The 9998-nt window shown below is 42.3% G+C and overlaps 1 protein-coding gene across 13 annotated transcripts in view; it reads right to left on the reverse strand.

Moving 5' to 3' along the window:
• Window positions 1-9998, reverse strand: part of LOC122806731 (plasma membrane calcium-transporting ATPase 2) — a 2851771-nt gene that overhangs the window by 679600 nt on the left and 2162173 nt on the right. The gene's annotated exons all lie outside the window — the stretch shown is intronic.

A 9998-nucleotide genomic window follows, 5' to 3' on the forward strand; every position in this document is an offset into this window, starting at 1 on the left:
TATGTTTGTAATGGGACTCTGTGAATAACTCTGCATAGGTAGCTGTCATCTCTGGGTTTGGGGGAGACTTGAATTTTAAAACACTTTTAGTTAGTAGGATTTAGTTTGCCTTAGAATACTTCTTAATCAACCTCACTAATGAGGAGAAGATATGGGGGGGGGGGGTGTAATGGTCCAGCATGCTGTGACTACCAGCCCCAGTATGCTTGATCCTCTGGTTGGGGCATGCACCATCAATTCCAGGGTGTACAGGAAGCATTATGCCTGCGAGTTTCAGGCAGTATACCTTGCTCAGACTATAGAGGGGTAGTTAAAGTCACCTCTAGTAGGTTTAGACAGAGGCATGAGCCTCTAGGGACACAGATGGTAACCTGTAGCTAGCCAAGATATGGTGAGGGAACTTATCTGTGGTGACTTGTCCATAGATGGGCTCTATGGTATCATTCTGTTTAAACAACCTGGAGGTATCTTTGATGCTAATGTAGATCAAGACACCTCCACTTTGTCCCCAGTCTGTGCTGTTGTTGGTTTAAATGTGTGTAAGGCACTGTAATGAGACACCTTCACCTTTGTCCCCAGTCTGTGCTGTTGGTTTAAATGTATGCAAGGTACTGTAATGAGACACCTTCACCTTTGTCCCCAGTCTGTGCTGTTGTTGGTTTAAATGTGTACAAGGTACCATAACAAGACACCTTCACCTTTGTCCCCAGTCTGTGCTGTTGTTATTTAAATGTGTGCAAGATACTGTAAGAGACACCTCCACCTTTGTCCCCAGTCTGTGCTTGTTGTTGGTTTAAATGTGTGCAAGGTACTGTAGCGAGACACCTTCACCTTTGTCCCCAGTCTGTGCTATTGATGGTTTAAATGTGTGCAAGGTTCTGTAACGGGACACCTTCACCTCTGTCCCCAGTCTGTGCTGTTGTTGGTTTAAATGTTTGCAAGGTACTGTATCGAGAAACCTTCACCTTTGTCCCCAGTCTGTGTTGTTATTTAAATGTGTGCAAGATACTGTAACGAGACACCTCCACCTTTGTCCCCAGTCTGTGCTGTTGTTGGTTTAAATGTGTGCAAGGTACTGTAATGAGACACCTTTACCTTTGTCCCCAGTCTATGCTGCTGTTGGCTTAAATGTGTGCAAGGTACTGTAACGTGACACCTTCATCTTCGTCTGCAGTCTATGCTGTTGTTATTTAAATGTGTGCAAGGTACTGTAAACTTGCAATGCCAGTGTACTTTCTATGGCTTTAAAGCAAGTGTTGGTCAAGGCACAGATGTCTACATTCTCCAGGGTGAGGAGGGCTTGAAGGGTGTGGAGTTTTTTGTTTAGACTCCTAGCATTCAGCAGTAATGCCTTAAGGTTGCTTGTAAACTTTTTCACTATGTTGGCAGTTTTGTCTTTTTAGCATTGCCTAAAAAGGGTCTAAGAGGGTGGAAAACATTTTAGCTAATATCAAAAAGCCTAGCAGACACAGGTGCATCCCATCCTTGGCAAAGCAATTTGATTTTTTTTACCATGACATTCAATGCTGACAGATATTGGATTCCCCTGGAGTAACACCAGAAACTAAGCCAATTTTTAAAATCAAGCATTTTTTGTTCATCCTGTGACATCATCCATGGTGCAGGTAGAATCCTGCTCAGTGCAAGGCTCATACTTATCTGTGACACATATTCTGAGATTAATTATCTGTGACACACATTCTGAGAGATTCATTATGTCTCTTTTCATTATGTCTCTTTTCATATAGCCCAGTGAGGTACATATCAGGTAATTTACACTCACATGGGCTATAACAGAATCATACTCATACCTGGGGTGCAGTGACTTGCGTGCATGTGGTCCTCAATCACAAGTGCGCGAGCCCAAAAGCAAAGTTGGAGGTCTCCTTGCCAACGGAATGTCCAGTATTTTCCTATAAGACCAACCATGGAGGCATTATTGTGTCTCTGTGAATGTTTGTTTGTTTTGAATTTTTATTGCATGGTTCTGTAATGTATGTATTTTTTGGTGTTTTATTTTTTCAGAAAAAGTAGTTCTTTTCTAAGACAGCTAAATAATATTCAACGAAAATGTGTATCTTAATGCAAGTGCGTTTGTGAGTGTGTGTGTGTGTGTGTGTGTGTGTGTGTGTGTGTGTGTGTGTGTGTGTGTGTGTGTGTGTGTGTGTGTCTGTATGCGCGCGAGTGCTGAATTTGAATCTGGCATTCTTCACAGCTTTGAAAATGTGGCTTTAAAAATGTCTGCCAGAACAGTGTTTTATTTTGTGGCACTCTGTTGTTTGCATAATTTAGTACATTTCACAGAGTTGCTCAAAGGCATTCATTCCCTCCATATACAGGTGAAAACAATCTTTGTTTGGGACACTGGCTCTCTGAAATATTATGACTTGCAGAAGCAATAAGATGTCTAGAAGTAAAATAATGTCTGCATCACGATCTAAGCAGAACCTGCTTAAAAATAATGATTAAGCACGTAAAACAAAACTATTTTTATGTTCTAAGGGTGTCAGCTGAGCTGATGCTGACATCTGTCATTGTGGAGTGAGTAACACTTGAAGAGAGATGTGCATATTTGTTAAACGTGAAGTATATTAAGGATAATACAAGGCTACAAGTACACAATGAACATCTCTGACTACTCTTGTGACTTAATTGTATTTTTCTTACCTAAAATGGCTCTCACACAGTTTTATTTATGTGTTGTTTGACAGTGTTGAAACAGCTACATAATCATACAGCTTCTTTTGTGGGAGGTGTTAAAAAGTACAGTTTTGTACCTACCATAAATGTAGATGTTCGAGGATCTCCATTGCTGCAGTCCTGACAAATGGGTACTCCGCTGCCCACCATCGGCCTGAATAGAGGCTAAAGAATCGTGCGTCGTCACGGGCGCCTGAGACTGGCACGTAAGTACTTGCAGTACAAATCGCGCGCCGGACGCGCATAACTAAGTCTTTCTTGCCTCAGATGTCGAATGCAACAAAAAAAAAAAACCCCCACCACCCAAAGAAAAAAAAAAAAAGAGGGGGGAAAGGAGGAAGGGAATAGACAGCACGTGGAGATCCTATTTATGGTAGGTACAAAACCAAATGGGTGAAATCCCAGCAATGGAAAAAGGGGAGGCTGGCCAACTATAGGCCAGTAGGAGCTGCAGACATGCCCTGTGAGACTGCAGTAGCACCCCCCCCCCTAGAGAAGAAAGGTAAGAGGCAAATGCTAGTCGCCGTAAGGAGGTATGTACAAAGTAGCTGCCTCTAGAATGTCTTTAGTCTGGCTGTATTAAAGCAGGTAGAGGTGGTCAGAGTAGTTGGTAGTAGCCCTAGTATGATGAGGCTGATCCCTGCTGGAACCTGGTTATATAACAAAAGCAATACAATGGCGATCCAATGGCAGAGAAATAGAAGCCGTTGTTCGAGTTAGCTTTCCCACAGCAAGCATGAGCAAATGATACATTGGTTCTCCCAGATCTCTCTGAACTGCACACATCACAGATAAATACTGCCTATGCACATCCAAAGACATCAAAAAATCAAAACCCTTCATTTTGGGGTTTAATAAAAAGCAGGCAAAGTAGAAACTAGGCAGAATGTATAGTGTTGCCATTAGAAACAAAAAAGGCAGAAAAAATGCCAAATTAGAAACCTGTCCTCTGTCAAAAGAAAAAGGTTCTACTGCCAAGGACTGCCAATAGAGTACAGCTTTCAGCCAGCGTAACAGCCAATAAAAAGCAGAATTAAAAGCAGCAACTTCAGGTTCAAACTGCAATTCAGAGTCAAAAAGGAGGCAAAAAAATTTTCCAAAAAGGCAGATCAAGGCCTTTAGCTGACACCAAAAAAAAAATCTCTTCCATTATCAGCATAAACTTTTTCTTTAGTACCAGGACGCCTGGGCTCAAAAAAAACAAAAAACAAAAGGGAGCTGAGGCCCTCATCCTCAAAACTGAATGCGCCAGGCTGTCCAGGGCTGTCAGGCACCCTGACATTGCAGAAAATGATTGTTTTCTTGAGACAATACGTATTAGATCCGTGAATAATGTCCAGGTGTCGGGATCCTCAGCTCCTCAGCAGAGGTACCACTGATGACGAGGCCAATCCGCCATAAGATCATGACAAGGTTTGTCCCTCCCTCCTGACTTCCAAAGGGAGAAAGAGAAGAAGAGGAAAGGCCACTGCCAGCATCTCCTTCATGTTGATATGCAAGTGAAGCAGCTCCGGGGGCCAAGGTCTCTTGAATCCATTTTCCTTGAAATGAGCCCCCCAGGCTGACCGAGGCATCTGTGTCGTATGATTGCCTCCGCCTCCGTTGGGTCACAGAGAGTCCCTGTTTTGGGTGACATTCCTGAGCCCCACACACAAAATCTTCTTGAATGCAGGTCAGAAATCCAAGATGACAGTATCAAAGTCCTGGTTGTGTTGAGTCCAAAGCGCTTTGAATATACAGTTTGGCAGTTTTTCTCACATATGCAGTTGGCAGATGCAAGATGCCCCATGAAGACCCAAGGTTTGAAGGAGTCAGAAACACAGCTTGCTGTGGGGGTACTGGTGTTATTTACACAGAATACCCTAGGCATCTGAACTGTGTCATCACACTGCAGATGGAGAAGTTCTGGTGTTAGCCAGTATCAAACAAATCGTCCAGATAGGATAAAATTTGAATTCCCCTTAGAGAAAAGCCAAAGTCACCATCCAGTGATCTCTGCCTAGCATAGGCAACAGCTGCTGCAGTCAACATCTTGAATTTGAATTTAGTCTTTTACATCTGCACTTAGCTGCTTTTTTTTTCCTCCATTTTTTTCAAAAAACTGATTCACTGGAGGCCAAAAAGAACATCAGATTGCAAAGGAGCATCATTAATGGGAGCCCAACATACATTGACAAGGACTGATCTCTTGCCAGGCATGTAGCATCCACTTTACATTTCAATTGACTTAGCAAATAATTCTGATACCTGAGCATATAAAATTGAATTTAAAAAGCTCATATATAGCAGTGAAGAGGGAATACAGTTTTTACCCCCCTATCCTCAGGGCCCTAGCATCCCTTGTCCAACCTTATTCTTTAATTCAAACCACCTTTAACACCTTTTCTTTTTTGAGAAATAGTTTCTGGATCAGCCCTCTGACTCTTTAAAACCTTCTTCAGGCTTCGGAACCTGTGTATCTCTATCTGGTTTAACGGGGGCAGTGGGAGGTTCTGGTGTTAAAAACACAGCCTGCAGTGGGAATAGCCAAGGCCTGTGCTGGTAAAAAAAACAAGAATTCCTCTCCTTTTACGATCAAGAATAATCTGGCCCATCATCTGGAATGAAATGTGTGGGGAATGGAAGTTTCAGAAGAAGAAAAAATCTCTTGGAGGGGACGAGAGGGGGAGCGTCCTCCAGCCTCTGAATGTAATAGGGAGGAAACCTGAAGCTCTCTCCACAGAGGAGACTCATTGGAAGAAGGCTGAACCCAGACCTCCAACTCTGTCATCTGTGGGGCTCTCCTCTGAGGGGGTGGGGGAACCTAATTCTAGTTGGCCTTTGCCTTGAGAAAGGAGGTCTAACTACCTATGAGGGGAGGGAGAGAAGCCACTGACAACAAAGAAGCACCCTCAGCCTGGCAGGAGAAGCACTGGTAACCTGTCAGAAGGAGCCACTGAAGCAGTCAGTGGTTCCCACAAACTGATCCGGAGTGGGCGCTCATCTCTTTTTGGACCGCAAAGACTTATCTTTGCGCTTCTTAACCAGTCGTCGTCGTCGCCGGAGGGGCCGACCGCATGTTATAATTACACACCAAACTAAACACCAGCAGTGAAGACCCGGTAATTATACATTAAATGTAGTAGCAAGCAAGTAGCACAAACAAAACAGACACCCAACAACGCCCCAGGCCCTAAACAAGGAATGCAGAGTGAATGGTAATCCCCATCTGTTAAAAAATGTTCCCAATAGGGTACTTAGCCAACTTGGTATCCGTCTGAAACTCAAAAACGACAATTCCAGAAGCGGCACTTGCACACTTGCAAACTGCTTCTGCTGAGGACCATGCGGCAAGAAAGAAGACTGTATGGCGTCCATTTGTCAGGACTGCAGCAATGGGAGACGATGAACATCATAGCCTGCAATGGGAGGTTCTGGTGTTAAAACACAGCTTGCAGTGGGAGGTACTGGTGTTAAAACACAGCCTGCAGTAGGAGGTTCTGGTGTTAAAACACAGCCTGCAGTGGGAGGTTCTGGTGTTAAAACACAGCCTGCAGTGGGAGGTTCTAGTGCTAAAACAAAGCCTGCAATGGGAGGTTCTGGTGTTAAAACACAGCCTGCAGTGGGAGGTTCTGGTGTTAAAACAAAGCCTGCAATAGGAGGTTCTGGTGTTAACTCACAGCCTGCAGTGGGAGGTTATGGTGTTAAAACACAACCTGCAGTGGGAGGTTATGGTGTTAAAACACAGCCTGCAATGGGAGGTTCAGGTGTTATCTCACAGCCTGCAGTGGGAGGTTCTGGTGTTAAAACACAGCCTGCAGTGGGAGGTTCTGGTGTTAAAACACAGCCTGCAGTGGGAGGTTCTGGTGTTAAAACAAAGCCTGCAGTGGGAGGTTCTGGTGTTAAAACACAGCCTGCAGTGGGAGGTTCTGGTGTTAAAACACAGCCTGCAGTGGGAGGTTCTGGTGTTAAAACACAGCCTGCAGTGGGAGGTTCTGGTGTTAAAACAAAGCCTGCAATAGGAGGTTCTGGTGTTAAAACACAGCCAGCAGTGGGAGGTTCTGGTATTAAAACACAGCCTGCAGTGGGGGGTTCTGGTGTTAAAACACAGCCTGCAGTGAGGGTTCTGATGTTAAAACACAGCCTGCAGTGGGAGGTTCTGGTGTTAAAACACAGCCTGCAGTGGGAGGGTCTGGTGTTAAAGCACAGCCTGCAGTGGGGGTTCTGGTGTTAAAACACAGCCTGCAGTGGGGGGGTTCTGGTGTTAAAACACAGCCTGCAGTGGGAGGTTCTGGTGTTAAAATACAGCCTGCAGTGGGAGGTTCTGGTGTTACAACACAGCCTGCAGTGGGGGGTTCTGGTGTTAAAACACAGCCTGCAGTGGGAGGTTCTGGTGTTAAAACAAAGCCTGCAGTGGGAGGTTCTGGTGTTAAAGCACAGCCTGCAGTGGGAGGTTTTGGTGTTAAAACACAGCCTGCAATGGGAGATTTTGGGGTTTACTTGTAATTTAGGATTGGCATAGCAGAATGGTTGGAAATATACAGTATTTTTCTCTGAAAAGCAACACTTAAGCAACACTTTTTGTAAGATCACCACTGTCCCACTATTTCACTCCTAAACATTATATTACAATGAAGCTTCAGACTTAGGTTTTAGAACCTCATTGTGCACTATATCTTCAGCAAAAAAAAAAAAAAAAAAAAACAGTTGTAGGGAAGTTTTTTAGGTGTAGATATTTGGGATATTAGAGCAGTATGATTCTATTTGGTAGACTGATTTGCAAGTTTTTTTTATTAATTGGGCTATATGAATGATTAAAAGCCTGATGTTTTTATAATTTAAGAACTTGTGTTTCAGTGATCACAAGAGCAGTTTTTTAGCAAACTTTGAGAGAGTATTGAAAGGAACAAACTGTTAGCAGAGATAAATTCTGGAGACCTGTACAGTGCTATAGTAACTTGTAGAGGGGTGATCATGAAGGTGAAACAGTATGTGCAGAAAGAAAAATACTCTTCTTCCCATGCATGCCTACTGATTAATAATGGTCCCATTGATAGGTTAGTCCATTTGTTCCCAGTGGTCAACAGCCAGTCATGTGAGGCTGTTATCCAAGCAGCTATTATTAGTACACTTTTGTTTAGCAGTGATCAGATGTGTTTTAAGTATGGCTGGATGGTTGAGTGGTTAGCCTCTGTCACAAATGTAGTTGTAAGCGCATTCTTTTTGAAGATGCTCTTTTGGTTTGGTTTGAATGACTGACATTATTTTATGCCCTGATCTTACTAAGGAGGTGATTCTGGATAGCAGGGTTTGGCTTACAGAATACCCCCTGCCACTAATATTTTTAAATGCAGTTAGATGCTATTGTGCTGTTAGTTTCTAAGGTCATAGTTAAGCTTAGGTTAAGAGGATTTTTTTCAATGATAGTCAATGGCCAAGATTAATACATCTGAAACTTAATATCCCTAGAGAAAGGATTGCTCTTCATTGGACAGGTAGCCATTTAAATATTTTTCAAAGATTGCAGTTATACAGGAGGGGATTCAGCTATAGGTACACATCTGAACCTTTTGTTTTCAGCAACTCGGACTTCATAGGCATTAGTACCGCACAAGAGGGACAGAAGGGGAAGGATATACTCAAGTGTTGGTATAGGTACATTTTGGGCAATGTGTTGCCATGCCACAATGGTTAACAGGTGGGAAATTCTACAGAAAAGAGAGTTGTGTGAGCATTTTGTTGATACTTTTATCAGTATAAGCAGTGTAAGCCAAGAATTCCTTGATATTTCTGTTCAGTGACACTTGAAATAGTGTTATTAGAGCTATCATTTACAAAGACAGGTGAGAATACATTCAGTCTTTGGGCGGTCCTACATAATAGTACATTATCTGCTTTCTACTGAAGTTCTTCAAGGAAAAGATAGAAGAAAAAAGGCATGATTTTAACAAATATCCAATATTTTGGATATCTATATTGGTATTAGTAGTAATCAACATCACCTGGCAGTAGTAAAGAAGTCAACAAGAAATTCTACATATGAGTTGTTTGTATGCACCACATATGCATTATAAAAGAATAAAGCTATATCACATGAAGACACTAAGATCTGGCTTATGCGAGCACAGCAAGTTTATATATTTTAGTATGTATTTCTTTCAACTTAAGTAGAACAATGGCAGAGGATGCTGAAATATGCAGCCAATGAAAGGCTGTTCAAGCAACAATGAATTTGACATATTTATTTAAGTATCCTTTAATGACTGGGTTAGTCCCACTAGTATCTCATCTGAAGGACAACACACACAAGAGTGCAGCATCCCTCATATTCTTCATTGAAGTGCTAGCAATCCATCTACCTGGTGTGGGAATAGAACACACAACCTTCTGCACCAAAGGTGAGAGTGCCGCCTGTTGCACCACTGACATTGATAAAAAAACGACAGATCATCTTTAAATACAATCACCATTGCAACCTTACTTAAAAATGCAATTGATTTTTCTATTACTAATAACTGTTTTGTAAATAGAAAGTTAAACTGAGGTTTTCTTTGCTGCTTGCTTTGATTTCCGGTTATTAACTTGACCAAACGTTCACCTACGTGCCTTCTGCAGCTTGTACATGTGCACTACATGTTTCTCTGGTTATACTTTGTAGTAAATAGTGAGAGAGAAACAGAGACAGTAAGACTAAATTACACAGCTGGAACGGGACAGAAAGAAAATGCAAAGGAAACATGCAGCATACAAGACAAAATGAAACAATTAATTGTGAGGGTAACAATTTGCCTACCTCAAGAAGTGTATAAAGGTAATTCTACTTTGTTTTCTCAGATTTATGATAAATGTAGTCAGCGGATTGCAGCCTGCTTTTGTAAGAATTAAATTAAAAATGTGCTACTGTATTGCAAACACTGTGTATATAATGCATATAGCATCTCTCTGTCTTAACCTAACCTTCTGTTAATATATATTGTTAGTGCAGTTTGCTGTGTAACTGTCTGTCTCACTGTTTGATTTGTGCTGTTTCTCTCTTTCTCTCTCTCTTCCTGTCTCACTTCCTGCTACAGTAAAGATGAAGATTATCACCAGTGCAAGTCAACATTCAGCACTGACAACTGCATGCAAGAAAAGTGTGTGTGTGTGTGTGTGTGTGTGTGTGTGTGTGTGTGTGTGTGTGTGTGTGTGTGTGTGTGTGTGTGTGTGTGTGTGTGTGTGTGTGTGTGTGTGTGTGTGTGTGTGTGTGTGTGTGTGTGTGTGTGTGTGTGTGTGTGTGTGTGTGAGAGAGAGTGTGTGAGAAACATATTAGATTTAGCCAG

Source organism: Protopterus annectens, chromosome 7.part0 (genome assembly GCF_019279795.1).
Source record: "Protopterus annectens isolate FY-2018-M chromosome 7.part0, PAN1.0, whole genome shotgun sequence".
NCBI classification, from domain to species: Eukaryota; Metazoa; Chordata; order Ceratodontiformes; family Protopteridae; genus Protopterus; species Protopterus annectens.